Here is a 16,133-nt window from a genome sequence, read left to right as displayed (position 1 = left end):
TACAGAGGTTTATCTTTGGCTAGGTATTTCTCCTGCAGCTGTCTTACCAGAAATATAGCATCAGTGGTGCTTTTCCCTGGCACAAAACCCAAACTGCATCTCATCTAAACTGACTCTCTCCCTGATTTGTTGGGCTATGACCCTCTCGGTGACCTTCATTACCTGATCCAACAACTTGATACCTCTGTAATTATTTGTATCTAAAGCGTCACCTTTACCTTTGTAGCAGTTGACTATGGTGCTGCTACACCAGTCATTGGGTATGACTCCTTCATGTATCACCTGATTAACTATACAGGTGACTAGGCTATAGCCAACACTGCCAGATATTTTGAGCATCTCTGCAGTGATTCCTGATGGGCCGGGGGCTTTCCCTGTCTTCATACTCTTGATCGCTTTATCTATCAAGGTGCTGTCAATTAGTATAGCTGGTCCCTCTGTTGGGTTGACATGCAGCAGACTCTCTTCCTCCCATTCATTCTCTTTATTAAGCAGCCTTTCATAGTGGCATCTCCAAACCTCTCTATTTGCAGCCTCATTTAGTGCAAGTGAGCCATCATCCATGTGGACACATTTCTCTCATACGACATCACGATTCTCTCTCACACACTGTCTTGCAACACGCTCTTCAAAATTTAATATATTAAACCAGTGTATCTTGGATTCTGCTTTATAAAATGATTTAATTATTACAATTATAATCTTTAGAGTATGAATTGAAACAGCTGTTAGAGATCATGTTTATTTTTGCAGTTAATAAATATACTTATTAATTGATGCATCTCTATTTTCTTATTTTTCTTGAATGTATATGAATTAATATAAACAACCATGTGCAAATGCGACACCATAAAGGAAAAATATAATTGTTACTAAATGCGACTAAGGGCATCAAGACACCTACATTGCTAGAAATAAGGGCTAAAATGCTCTAATGCTGTAGGAAAAGCACATAAATGTATACATATATGCTCACAGGGGCTGAAATCGTGCAAAACACTGACTATATATCAGGTGGAGTAAAAAGTAAGCAGCATTTTGAAACATGAAGAATTCAGACCAGATTCTTGCAGAGTTTTGAATTTTTTAAAACATTTTTTTGCAATTGTCTGATAATACAGACATAGACTTACCCAAATGCATCAATAAATTAACATTGATATTTTTTTCACAGTTGTTACAATCAACTGAAATGGAACTGTCAAAGTGTGATATTCAAGCAATTTTGCTATTCAACATCAAAAAAAGGATGTAAAGCAGCTGAAACTGTAACCAGACTAATCCGTTTCTCGACTGTATTGTAACTTGCAATGAAAAGTGGATTCTGTACAATAATAAAAAACGTTCTTTGCAGTGGTTGGACTAAAATGAAGCACTGAAAAACCTTCCCTAAACCCGAGCTCTTCAAAAAGAAGGTTATGGTGACTGTTTGGTAGTGTGCTGCTGGACTCAGCCACTATAACTTCTTAAAACCTGGAAAAACCATTACTGCAGAAACATATTGCCACGAAATTGTCAAAATGAATGAAAAGCTGCTGCTCCTCCGTCCCAGATTAGTCAACAGAAGAGGACCAATCATTCTTCATGACAATGCTCGACCTCACGTTTCACTAATGACGCTCCAGAAGTTGAGGGAACTTGGCTACGAAGTTCTTCCTCACCCAGCTTATTCCCCAGACCTTTCTCCAACCGACTACCACTTTTTCAAGCACCTTGATGGTTTCCTGCGAGAGAAGGAGTTAAAAAATCAAACCGATGCTGAAAGTGTGTTCAAAGAGTTCATCAGCTCCAGAACTCCAGATTTTTATGTTACCGGAATAAATAAACTTGTAACTCGTTGGCAAAAATGTGCTGATTCTAATGGTACTTACTTTGTGGAATAAAATGTTCACATTGTTCAAATATGATGACTTTTATGTTTCAAAATGTTGCTGACTTTTTACTCATAAACTGATATACATTCATTAACATGTCTACATCAGATTGATGTTAGTAATTTAAACTGCAATTTACAATATTTCATTCATTAAGATTCAACTTCAATTCAACTGTTTAAATCAGCTGATTAAATCTGTTTAATTACCTACTTATCTCTCTATTATTATTGGAGACAATAACTTTGATGTATATTATCCATAGCTGAGTTTTGTCAAACATACCAAGTGATGTTTAGCAAATTTTGTCTGTCCATAATGCTTTTTCTTAATTAACACTTCAAAAGAATAACTTATATTTGTGTGTGTTTGTGTGTTTTTTACAATAATAATAATAACGATGATGATAACAATGGTTTCAAATTTTGGCATCAGGCCAGGGCTTTATTTTATTGACCCCATAAAGATAAAAGGCAAAGTCAACATCAGTGGCATTTGAACTCAGAATGTAAATGCTGCCCAGCATTTTGTCTGAATCATTAATGATTCTGCTAATTCATTGCCTTTCTCTCTGTGTATTTACAGTAATAATGTAACTATATATTTATATGTGTGTGTGTGTGTGTGTATATATGATGGATTCTCTCATCATTAATGACAAATGAGGGTCCAGTAAATAAAGTGGTAATCATGTTCTGTGGACACGAATGTGTCTCTTGAAGCCTGCTGGAGTCTTGCAAACCTTTTGACAAAGGGAACAAGCTGGTTACCAGGAACAAGACTGAAACTGAGCCAAACCAAAATAAAAATGATAATTGCTTCTACAATAGACAGAAGGTCAATGATTTTAAGAAAAGTACTAATTGATTAATATGGGCCCTTGTACTTCATTGGTACTTGGTTTAATTGACCCTGAAATGTAGAAATGCAGAGTTGACTGCAATGGCATTTGAACTCAGAATGTGAAATCAGAAGAAATAACACTCAACATTTTGTCCAGCTTCGCTAATGATTCTTCCAGTTTTGATATCTTATTAAGCTGTAACGATAATTGTTACTTTTTAAAAATTCATGTTCGTAATAACAATAAAGGTCAGTGTGTGTGTGCATGCATGTGTGTGTGTGTGTGCATGTATGTGTGTGTGTGTGTGCATGTATGTGTGTGTGTGTGTGCATGCGTGTGTGTGGTGGCAGCAGCACATGCCATACTAATTATAAAAAGTGATGATAGCAGGATCTTGTGTTTTTCTTTTATTCTTGTTAAATAAACTTTATTATCTCATTAATAAATCACACACACACACCAAGCATCCCATTGTTTGTTCAGTCTCAATTATTTGTGTTATGTAAAAACTTCAATTTGCCATAATTTGCACTAGATTCATTCATAAACCTATAAACCCATATATATGTGTATATAGTTGTGTGTGTGTGTGTGTGTGTGTGTGTGTGTGTGTGTGTGTGTGTGTGTGTGTGTGTGTGTGTGTGTGTGTGTGTGTGTAAGAATGAGTTGGCAGGTACCTGATTGTAAACATCCCCATTTATACAAACAGTGTTGTTAGTTTGCAGTCTTCTGTGAAAGTATGTCTGGGTTGATTATTGTTTGATAAATGAGGAGAGACATTATTTTGCTTGGGAGCAGGCAAGGGTTGGCAGCAGGAAGAGCATCATGACTGGAGAAACTGGACTCAATAAAGTTTCCTCCATTCTATGCAAGTATAGAAAAGTGGATGTTAAAACATTGTGTGTGTATATATTTAGTAGGTAGAAACTGAAAGAAGCCTGTCGTGTGTGTGTGTGTGTGTGTGTGCATTCCCCACCACCACTTGATAACCGGTGTTGGTGTATTTATGTCCCCATAAGTTAGTGGTTTGGCAAAAGAAACTAATAGAACAAGTATCAAGCTTTAAAAGACAAGTCCTGGGGTCAATGCATTTGACTAAAATTCTTCAAAGTGGTGCCCCAGCATGGCCACAGTCTAAATGATTGAAATAAGTAAAAGATAATATATATATGCCCTTCCTAAAACCAGCCACTCTTGGAGAGGTTGGCATCAGGAAGGACATGAAGCCATACAAACCATGCCAAATTAAACTAGAGTCTGGTGCAGCCCCTGAGCTTACCAGCCCTGGTCAAGCTGTCTAACCCATGCCAGCATGGACATTAGACGTTAAACGATAATGATGATGATGATATATACACATATTGTAGGACAGACAGAGAGAAAGACAGATAGGCAGTCAAGAAGATAGAAAGTCAGACATCAGGTCGACACAGAGATGGACGGAGAGATAGAGAGAGACAAACAAATAATGATGCTTCTTGTAAGGAACTGCTTGGAAAGTATTTAGTAAAGAACATGTTGACTCGGTTTTTTGGCAAAGTTCTTCTGTACTTTGGACTCTGTACTCTAGAGGAGAATGAGAAATGGTTCATGAGCAACACTAGGAATTGTGTGTGTATATTTACAGACGTGTGTCTCCTAGAGTTAAAGCCCTGAATCTCTTCTCCCTGTCATAGTTCTTGAGGCAATGACACAAACCCAGGAAAGATTCTTTTTAATGCATGCCAATGGACCTTGGGATTAGCAGGTATTAGAAACTTCCATAAGCTAATCTCTTGGTTGTCATTTGAGAAAGCATGGAAAAAGTAGAATGAAGAGATTCTATAAAAAATTGGAGAAACACAAAATATTGTGAGTAGTTGAGAAGTGACTTTGATCTCAGGAAGAAAGGAAGAACTCTCGTGAAAATTGTGTTGTTTGTATAACACTATTTGTATTATGTTGTTTGTATAAGACTGACAGAAAATCAGAACTTGAGATGCTAACATCAAATATATTCATAAACTGAAAGCTAGGAGCAATTTATTCTACTTTCCCGGAGGACATGATAAATACAGATCTTTGTAGTAAGAAAAGAAAATTAAATATGTATATTTTATGCACCTTCTTCCTTGTTCTTCAATATAAAATTAAAATTTCTAATCCTACCAAGATTGATCAAGAAATGATTATCTCCCCTACTAAAACTGGGCACCAGAGTACACCACATGTTTGAATAATAAATACAGAAATTGGATTTAAGGTGAGCCACTGATTAGCACAACTAGTTGCAGTACAATGACAGGAATAGAATAAGAGATATCCATCTCTTGTCAGTTTGTAGCATTCCTCTTTCTTGTATCTGATGCTAAAGAAATGCAGGTATCCATCAGTCTGGTTAGGGAACGCTTCAAACTGACTAGTTGTGTTTACACCAGTTTGTCTCCAGTGAAAAATTTTTTCCCATTACAAAATACAGTGATTAGCTTTCTTATGGGTTCAAATATGCCTCAAGCATATTTGAAATGATAAAAAGTCAGTGTTTCTACACATCACTGCTTAACGCTTCTGTTCCATATTAAGGAAAAGTTATTATAGCTTTAGTCATTCTTATGGAGGATATTTGGTTAACTCATTGACTTTGCCTTTCACCAAACCTTGGAGTAGCTATGGCTTGGCAGTTAAGAGGTGTGTTTCACAACCATCGTTTTAATTCTATCCATCAGAACTTTGAGCAGGTGTTGACCAGAGCCTTAAGTTGGCCAATATCTTGTGAACAGAATTTGATAGACGGAAACTATGCAGAACCTTGGTCAATTAGAATTCTTCGTAAAAGAAAGGATTTAGATTTTTTTTAAATGTTAAGTGTTTCATGCTGACCTGAAGAAAAGTGTTGCATACTTTCATCAACCCACAGATTGTATCTGTGAAGAATGTGTTAGCTGGTCTTTTTCTTCACCTGGAAATCCTAATTTTTCCAAATTGACACATTTACTAATGTAAACAATTACACCGATAATTACTGGTATAAATGTGAATTTATAATCAGGATAAAGGAGCTTCTGGTTTCAAAAAAGCTGGTTCTGTAAATATCCTCTTTGCTGATTTTGGAAGAAATATCAAGATCTTCAGGGACAGCTAATCCCTATAACTGGGCATGATGTCCCTTTTATATCTATACATCTTTTATAAGACCTTGATGGGAATGTTCCACCAATATTCCTTGTGTTAATATTAGGGATAGTGTCTATGTGTATTTATTCCAGGGCAGTGTTGCCTTTACATGATATTGGATATTGTTTTAGCAACAGTCAGGCCGCAGTGGGAGGGGGAAGTGGTGCCTTGTCTTTTGGACAACTCCTGATTATATTGAGTCATGTCCTTCATAGAAGAATAAGATAATTGACATTTACAGCTGCATCTCAGGAACCTAAAAGCTTCTTCATCTTGTATTTTCATGAGATATTTGGTAACTCTGCCTCCTGTTCTTGGATTACAAAAGCATAACTGAAATCGACTGGCTCTTGTGTGGGTGGCACATAAAATACACCATTTTGAGAGTGGCCGTTGCCAGTACTGCCTGACTGGCCTTCGTGCTGGTGGCATGTAAAAAGCACCCACTACACTCTCTGAGTGGTTGGTGTTAGGAAGGGCATCCAGCTGTAGAAACTGCCAAATCAGATTGGAGCCTGGTGTAGCCATCTGGTTTCACCAGTCCTCAGTCAAATCGTCCAACCCATGCTAGCATGGAAAGCGGACGCTAAACGACGATGATAACATTCAAAGTGTGACATGATGTAATGGTCATGAGTCCAAGAGAGAGGGATGCTTCATGTTATTACCATTCTCTTCAAGTTTACAGGAAACAGCCATGCATAGCCTATTTGTGGGATGCAAAGTGTTTCTCTTCTATGTTTTTGCTGAAATATGTCGACCTCACACTCATGGGTTTAAACAGGAAGTCATCAGGAAATGATGGCCTCATGATGAGTTCACTGTTGCTTTTCAGGATGTTCATCATTTTTGAGTAAACGGCTGATGTTTTTTTTTTTTGTTGTTGTTATTGTTTGCCAGTTGTTGCCTGAGTGATGTCATACAACACTCAAACAACACTGTCTGCTCTCATCTTAGAACCATTTCTACCATCCTTTCTTTCAAAGTAGAGTCTGAATCTGTCGTTATTGCTGTTTCTGGGAATGAGGGGAGGGGCGTTTCTGCAGAGGTCAACATTTTGTGAGTTTTAATGTTTATGTATGTATATATATTTCTTTATTGCCCACAGGGGGCTAAACATAGAGGGGACAAACAAAGACAGACAAAGGGATTAAGCCGATTACATCGACCCCAGTGCGTAACTGGTACTTATTTAATCGACCCCGAAAGGATGAAAGGTAAAGTTGACCTCGGTGGAATTTGAACTCAGAACGTAAAGACAGACGAAATACTGCTTAGCATTTCGCCCGGCGGGTTAACGATTCTGCCAGCTCCCCGCCCTATGTATGTATATATGTGTGTGTATGTATGCATATTTTTTATACATGTGTGTATGTATATGCATGAATATATGTGTATGTGTGTATGTCATTATTCAGTTTTATTTCAAGATTTCTTGCCAATGGAGAAAGAACCGGTTTCTAACCTAGATCCAAGGCTCCTTCATTGGAACTTCAACATCAACAACAGGATATTTTTATATACATGTATGTATGTATGTGTGTGTGTGCGCATGTGTGTTTGTGCGTATGTGTGTATGTATGTCATCATCATCATCATCATCGTTTAATGTCCATTTTCCATGTTCGCATTGGTTAGACGGTTTGACTGAGGACTGGCAAGTCAGTAGGCTGCACCGGGTTCCAATCTGATCTGGCAGAGTTTCTACAGCTGGATGCCCTTCCTAACGCCAACCACTCCGAGAGTGTAATGGGTGCTTTTTACATGCCACCGGCACAGGAGCCAGTGAGGTGGCACTGGCATCGACCACATTTTGATGGTGCTTTTCTATGTGCCACCAGCACAGGAGCCAGTCAAGGGGGCATGGTTTGTTTTATGTATGTATTCTCATGCATATAGTTGCATATCTAGACATGCTCGTATATATTTAAATGATTAACTTCTGGAAATTTTTACAGTTCCAGTGATGGATTGGATCTGTAGTCTTCGAATTAGCTTTCTCCTTTCTAGTTTTGAGAAGCCTGATTTTTCAAGACTGGTATTCAGACAGTGTGTTACATATCCCAGGGGCCCAATAATTACAGGTATAAACCTGAACTTGTAATCTGGATAGAGTAACTGTATGTATGTATGCATTTACAATGGTCTAAAACAGGTGTTTTTTGGGGGGCTGTATTGTTGAGTCCTTTTATATCCTGAAACATAGCTGTTCAACAAATAGGTATCAATATGTGCTAAAATAACTACTGGAGTTGATATGATCGCTGAAACCCATTGAAGAGGTGCTCCAGCATGGCTGTAGTCCAATAACTGAAACAAAGAAAATGATGATGATGATGATGATGATGATGATGATTTCATTTATTTGCCACAAAGGCAAGTAATAACAACAACAACAGCAGCAGCAGTGGCAGCGACGACGATGATGACATCAGAATGCTGATATTAAAATGGAATTCAGACTGAAGAAGTGTGGTTTAATGTACCTGAAAAGAGGCAAGGTACAGTCACTAGCAGGGACAGAATTACCTAATACAGAACTGATTAAACAAATTGAAACGGAAGGTAACAAATACCTTGGCATACCAGAGTTCAATGAGATAACGGAGAAGGAAATGAAAGAGCAACTGAGGATGGAATATTTCCAAAGACTAAGATTGGTTTTGCACTCAAAACTGACTGGATGGAATAAAATTCAAGCAGTTAATACAGGGGCAATAACATCACTTTGATATGGAGCTGGAATCATAAAATGGCAAAAGAAAAAACTGACGAACATGGATACAAAGACAAGACAAATGCAGACAGTGCACAGAGCATCCAACCCTCAGAGTGACACCGATAGGCTGTACTTGTCCAGAAGAAAGGGTGTGAGAGAGGCTTGATCAGTTGTCAGGATTGTATGGAAGCAGAGGAAAACAGGTTAGGGTGGAATGTAAAAGATACTGTGGAGCCATTGTTGAAACATGTGAAGAAGGCTGGCATCATTAAAATTGATGATTGTGTTAAGAAAGAAAGACTTAAGGAGGAAAAGAACACAAAAAAAAAAGAAACAGGAAGGAAGGAAAAAAATGTACAGCCAGTTTGCAAACAATATGAATGACAAGACAGATGGAGAAGACCAGTGGCTATGGATGAGGAGGAGTGACCTGAAGATAAAGACAGAAGCACTCATATGCACAGCAGAAGAACAAGTGTTAAGGACCAACTATGTGAAGTGCCAAAGAGACAACTGAGAATGACAGATGCAGAATGTATGGTGAGAGGGGTGAAATGGTATGGCACATTGTTAGTGAATTCCTGAGAGAGGCACAATGCAATTACAAAAGACGACATGACAATGTGGCAGGAATGATCTAATGGGAGCTCTGTGGAAATCACGGCCTACAAAGAGCAAAGACGTGGTATGAACAAACTTCAGAAGGAGTCACTAAGAATGAAGATTGCAAAATCCTGTGGGATACAATGATCCAGTGCAATCACCTGATCAGACATCGGAAACAGGATATTGTTGTGGTGAAAAAAAAGGGAAAGAACATGCATGATAATCAGCATAGAATGTCCTGGTGACAACAGAATCAAAGAGAAAGAGAAAAAGAATTGAACAACTCTGACAATTTAAAGTGAGAAATACGAAGGTTGTGGTCAATGAAGAGAGTAGACGTGATACCAATAGTAATTGGTGCACTTGGAAGTATCAGCACTCAACTACCAGCATGGCTGAAAAAGATTGGTGCAAGTGTGAAGGTAGAACACCTAGAAAAATCAGCATTGCTTGGAACTTCAGGAATTCTTCTCAGGGTTCTTGAAGCATGACCAGTAAACAAGTGCCACCTTAGTCTACTGGCTGTGGACAACTGACTCCCTTTCCATCAAACCCAGCAAAATAAGCTGGGAGTTTTCATCACATAATAACAATAATACTTCCTGCTATAGACACACAAGATGTGAAATCTTTGTAGGTGGGGGCTTATGGGTTACATCAACCCCATTGTACAACTGGTACTTATTTCATTGACCCTGAAAGGATGAAAGGCAAAACTGGCCTTGGCAGAATTTGAACTTGGAACATAAAGAAGGATGACAAGCACTTTGTCTGACATACTAACAATTCTGCCAGGTGACCACCTTAATAATAATAATAATAATCCTTTCTACTAATTTTGGTGGGAGGGGACTGGTCGATTATATCGACCCAGTGTTTCACAGGTACATAATTTACTGACCCCAAAAGGATGAAAGTTAACCTCGGTAGAATTTGAACTCAGAATGTAAGGACAGACGCAGTGCCACTAAGCATTTTGCCTAACGTGCTAATGATTCAGCCACCAGTTTGAAATTTTATCACAAAGGAATTTTGGAGGATGGGATGAGTCAATTTATATTGACCCCAGTATCCAACAGGTACTTAATAATAATAATAATAATAATAATAATTTGGTGATGTTTTTGGAGGTAGAAATATTGGATGCAATTACAATTTAAGCTACCTTAACAGATTTTTCTCTCTTTTCTTCTTGTCTTCTTTCTTTTTCAGATTATACTTCCTTATTTTCTTCTTTGCACACACTCCTTCACACTCTCTTTCATTCTTTCTCTCTTTATTCATAGCATTTCATTCCAATTCCTGTTCTCTCGACCCCCACCCTTTCACCCTCTAACTGTTTTCTTTTTTGTCGCTCCAGTATTTTATTTCTACGATGTCTCTTTATCTTTATTCCTTCTCTCTCTCTGTCTGCTCGCTTGTTTTCTATATTTTCTTTCTTAATCCGGTTATCTTTTCTTCTCTCTCTCTCTCTCTCTCTCTCTTCATTCATTTGACGGACATTTGTGTTTCTAATGAAACCCACCTCGTTGCATAGGCTGGTGAGCCAGCCAGCCAGCTTACCAACTTCTTCTACCTTGCTAGGTGGTACCTTACTAGCAAACTAGTCGAAAGTAAGCTAGTAGGCAAATTAAATGATGCAACTGGGAAAGGAACGTTCGGTGGCAGACTTACCTGTGGCCACCTCCAGCTACCTGTGGAGGGACACTGAGGGTGGAGGACTGCGACAAGTGCAGCAATAACAACAACAACAGTAACCTAAGCAACAACAACAATACCATCGACTACGACTGCAACAGCTGCAGCGACGACGCAACCACCATCAGGACCAGATACACACACGCACATAATATGTCGAGTTTACCCTTAAAAGCTATAAACACACGAAAACAACCTATATACACAGCGTGGAGTGAGTGCTGCTATTGATTATACACATACATACATATACATGCGCACACTAAAAGGGTAGACAGAAAGCAGACATATATAGAAGATAATAAAAAAAGAAAACGAGAACGAGAGAGAGAGAGAGAGGAAGAGAGCATAAAGAAAGAGGGTTAGAGAGAGGGGAAAAGCTGAAAGAAAGAGAGAGAGAGTCGTCGTCGCTCGCCTCTGATATTATTTAGTTCCCACCCTGGTAGTTGTGGTGGTTGTTAATACTTTATTAAAAAAATTAGGGTAAGTATGAAACATTTTTCAAATGTCGTTTGCACAGATTTTTCTCTTGACAAAACTTGTTGAAAAGTTTTCTCTCTAATTTTTTTGTTATCGTTAATTATGACTGGGCTGGCGTGAATCTGCTTTATTATTATTATTATAATCTCTGCCTTAATTAACAGCTACATTCGTCTCTATTTGTGTGTGTATATATATACACACATACACATATCTTTATATCATGTGTGTGTGTTTAACCGAAACCCCCTGTTGAAAGTGGAAACTTTATCTGCACGCATTACTTCCACAAGGTGAGGGATTATAAAGACTTGTTATTATTACTATTATTTGTTGTCTATGCTATTTAGTTAATTTATAGTAATTAGTGGCAATAAATCTCTGCTACTGTTTACTTAATCACGCAGAGACATTAAAAAAAACGGGACTATGGGAATCTGTGATGTTCATTCCTTTTGCTTGGGGATCAGGGATTCTCCCCACCACCACCACGACTGATATGGTTGATGATGATGGGCACAAGGTCACCGATTTATAAAGGAGTGTTATCGATTTAATTGACCCAGTATATGACTTGTACTTATTTTATCGATCCCGGTGTAAAGGAAACTATAATAATAATAGTAATAATGGTGTTAATAATATCAATAATATTGATTTCTTAATAGTAATACTCACCAAAATAATCTGAATATGTCCCGGAATCTTGTTACTTGAGGTGCCTTGTCCCTAAGACAAGGCTACTTTCATGAAATACTTCCTACCTTCAATATTTCATTATCTTTATCATCATCACCATCAACACTATTATTATTATTAAAAAAAAAAAAATTATTATTATTATTATTATTATTATTATTATTATTGCAGTCGATGTAGCTGTTGTTATTTGTTAATATTTAGACAAAGTAAAAACAAATTTAAACCCTCTTCCAAACATTTGATAGGGAGAACTCCCTTCAAATCTATGCTTGTTTTTAATTTTGTTCTCATATTCTCTAACATTTACCTTGGGTCTTGTCTGTCAGATTTTCAAGAAACATTAAGCATCAACATTTTGGACGTCTAGAGTTTCCGGTGTCTATTGTTTCTCATATAACTGGACTCTTTCACCGGGGTATATAACGAAAACAGTATTTTCGTTTAAACTCCTGTATTGTCTTTTGATAATATCAATATGAAACTGAAGTCATACAATAATGAATAATATACATACACTAAACTGTTGTTATCGAGCCACACACACCCTGTATACTATCGACCCCGTGAGAAAAGCAGCAAGGTGCCCTTTGCAATGTTTTAATGTAAAAAAAGAAAAAAAATAGCCAAAAATTTACACACCGTTGCTCCTGGTTATTTGCATTAATTGGAGGGAACCATAGAAAGAGATGTGCGAAGAGAGAGAGCACCTGTTGCTGTGTGGATCATTCAAGGAGAAAGTGTAAACATCGACACACGCACACACATACGTACATAAGCTTGTTTTAATTTAAACAATCATATATACATCTAACTTTAAATTATATATATAATTATATATATATATATATATATGTAACTTCGTTGCGATTTAAAGTTGCTTTCTTAAAAAATGTAGGCTATAACAACATTTACATATAGAATAATTAAAGTGCATAATTGATTAAATTTATATTTTATAGCCGTTTCTTTACATGTGTGTGTGTGTGAAAGTTTTTGTTCAAATACGCGCCTGAATGGGAAGATATGTATGCAAGTTTTGGTCCACGTATCTATGATATATACACGCACGCACACACTCTACACACGTACGTATGTAGAGTGTGTGTGTGTGTGTGTGTGTCAACTTTGATTTATTCGCACTTTCCTATTTGCATACCCGATTCCCTCATCAGTCCACAAACACAACCTGTTGCTGCGGCGGTGGATGTTTGCAGTAATTACCTCCACCACATTCCTCATCGCTTCTTTCTCTGTCCCTTCTCTCTCCCTGACTGTTCTTAATTCACTGCCGCCTCCATGATATGTTGGAGGAGGGGGAATATGTTCAGGAGTGACGAGGGCATCTCTCCCTCTCGCTTCCTCTCTCTCTCTCTCACAATACTCTATTATTACTCTCTACTCACACTACATATATGTATGTGGGTGTGTAAAAGGTGAGGCAGTGTGCCCTTTCCCGTCCCTCTTTTATGACTCTCGCGCGCGCCTTTACAAGTCCGTTTTCTGTCTTTTATTGTCAGTATTTGTAAGATTTGAACTCAGAAATATAAGGTGCCAAATAAAAAGCATTGCTAACTCTGCCAGCCTCTCACCTCAATCTCTGTTCTTGGGGATAACACTAGCGTAGCGGGGGTGGTCCACTCCGGGCGGCACTTTTCATCCTGTTGTAGGCTATTACTGTAGGCAATATGTATTTTTTTTTTTTGGGGGGGGGGCACTAATCTCTTGCAACCCGTGCGGTCGCAGGGGGCCTCTACGGTTGAGGGGCCCATGTTAAGATCAAAGTACGTGGATGAGTCGTCTATTTATTTTGGTTAAGATGTTGAACAAGAATTAAACTATCGCTGTTAACTGAAGGTTTCAAGAAGTAAAATGGTAATTCTGCCAACTCGCCACCTTAATAATTATAGTAATTCTTTCGACTCTAGGCACAAGGCTTGAAATTTGGGGTGAGGGGACTAGTTGATTACATCGACCTCAGTGTGTAACTGGTACTTATTTCAACCCTGAATGGTTGAAAGGCAAAGTTGACCTTGGTGGAATTTGAACTCAGAACCTAGCGACAGGCAAAATACCACTAAGCATTTCGTCCAGCGCACTAACAATTCTGCCAGCTCGCCACCTTCATAATCATCATCATAATAATAATAATAATCCTCCTTTCTATTATAGGCACAATGCCTGAACTTTTCGGGGAGGGAGTAAGTCGATTACATTGACTCCAGTGCATGACTGGTACTTATTTAAGCGACTTTGAAAGGATGATAAGCAAAGTCAACCTCGGCAGAATTTGAACTTGGAACGTAGCTGCAAATGAAATACCGCTAAGCATTTCGCCTGGCATGCTAACGTTTCTGCCAGCTCACCACCTTAATAATAATAATAATAATAATGGTTTCAAACTTTGGAACGAGGCTAGCAATTTCACGGGAGAGGCTCAGTTGACTCCAGTTTTGATGGGAAGAGTTATGTCGACTGCATTGACTCCAATACCTGATTGGTACTTTATTTTATTGATCCCCAAATGGCAAACTTGACCTGTAATGATGAATATCTTTTAATAGGGGTTCCTTTTAAATGGGTCAAGAAGAGAATAGCAGTCAGTTGAAATGGACCCAAATATATCACTGGTTAGTCCTTCACAGGGCTTATAAATTCTGCTCCTTTTGTAGATTCCTGAGCTAATTTTTGCACTGAATGCATAAACTTAGCCTTTGCATGTGACTGGTATTGTATTTTATTTGTGCCATAGGAAAGATAATAATAATAATAACAATAAGAGGAAGTTTTTGGAGTTTGAGTAATTCATCCTAACCCAAACCTGGTGTTTCGTTCATCATCCTTAAACAACCTTTATTCGGTGAGCTTTTGAGTGGAATGGACTACTGGACCTTGTGCTGTCTATCTTGATATGAGGTTTCCATATTGTGCACATATGGCTGTAATGCATGTACCCTGTGTACCCTTATCAGAGAGTAATCATGATGGGTTATATAGGGCTTTGTAAATTTGTACCCCAGCCTCACTTTGATGACATGTGCTGCTTTCTCACTCAACAACAACAACAACAATAATAATAAATGTTCCATTACATTTAATTTAAATTGAATTCAAATATAAAGCCCTTGTCCCCTGCATGATGATGATGTTCATAATATTTTTCTTCGATCTGAAGGTGGTGACCTGACAGGATCGTTTTAATGGGCAAAACAAAGTGCTTAGTGGCATCTGGTTCTTTTTGTTCTGAGTTCAAATGCCATTCAGATTTTGATTTTGCCCTCCCAAGCATTTCAGGCCTTCTGCCTAAAGTAGAGAGAATCATTTGACTATTTTACATTGGGAAACAATAAGAATCATATTTTGGAGAGTACACATGAGTGTGTTTATGTGTGCATGATGATGATACAAGCTTGTTACCAGTAAAAAAGCCATTCACTGTGTTTTGTCATGGAGAAAATTTCTCACGGTAGACAGAGAGGTGTAACTAGACTGAGTCACCCCGCGCCATTCAGCCAGACTCTTAGATGCATGCATTTCAGGGTGGTTATCTCACCTGCAGCAACAGAGACCAGAAAGGCAGACATTGCAAACTGACACGGCAAACTTGCACTCAACCAGATATATATGTGTAGTGTGAATATATACACATGCATATTTTGGGATTTATAGAGGGTCACAGTCAGGAACTTTGACCCTTCATAAATCCCAAATTTTATTTTGGTACTTATGAGAGCACCTGTCTTCAAAGACTCATATTGTCATTCAATGCTCAAAATGAGGAGTAGATGGACTGCCGACAACTGATGAAGGGTCGTTCTTTATGTTACTTGTCCTGTTTTCCTTTTGTTCCTCTCGTTGTTTGCATGTTGAACTCATTTGTTTTCGTATTTCATGTTGTTTACTGTTGGTGACATCCTGTAGCCATATATGCATGTATATATATATATATATATATATTTATATAGATATATATGTATGTATATAATGTAATTATTTGATTGAACGCCACACATCCATTTCCAAGTAAGTTTATATATATATATATAGCCCTTGCAGCTGT

At 37.9% G+C, this 16,133-nt stretch overlaps 1 protein-coding gene and 1 long non-coding RNA gene across 2 annotated transcripts in view; one reads left to right on the top strand and one right to left on the bottom strand.

The window, feature by feature from the left end:
* LOC128248922 (uncharacterized) overlaps positions 1–12,800 on the bottom strand; it is a 19,060-nt gene extending 6,260 nt beyond the window's left edge. Inside the window, exons 1-2 of the long non-coding RNA XR_008265076.1 lie at positions 12,716–12,800; positions 12,053–12,178 (exon numbers count right to left, since the gene is read on the bottom strand). This is a non-coding gene — a long non-coding RNA (uncharacterized LOC128248922). The remainder of the gene's footprint in view (positions 1–12,052; positions 12,179–12,715) is intronic.
* Positions 10,689–16,133, top strand: part of LOC106869538 (tyrosine-protein phosphatase non-receptor type 4) — a 385,426-nt gene continuing 379,981 nt past the window's right edge. Inside the window, exon 1 of the mRNA XM_052971317.1 lies at positions 10,689–11,377. The gene's annotated coding sequence lies outside the window, so the exon portion shown is untranslated. The remainder of the gene's footprint in view (positions 11,378–16,133) is intronic.

This window comes from Octopus bimaculoides, chromosome 10, assembly GCF_001194135.2.
Source record: "Octopus bimaculoides isolate UCB-OBI-ISO-001 chromosome 10, ASM119413v2, whole genome shotgun sequence".
NCBI lineage: Eukaryota > Metazoa > Mollusca > Cephalopoda > Octopoda > Octopodidae > Octopus > Octopus bimaculoides.
Note: the sequence above shows the minus strand (reverse complement) of the source record. Positions and strands in the feature narration are given on the sequence as shown.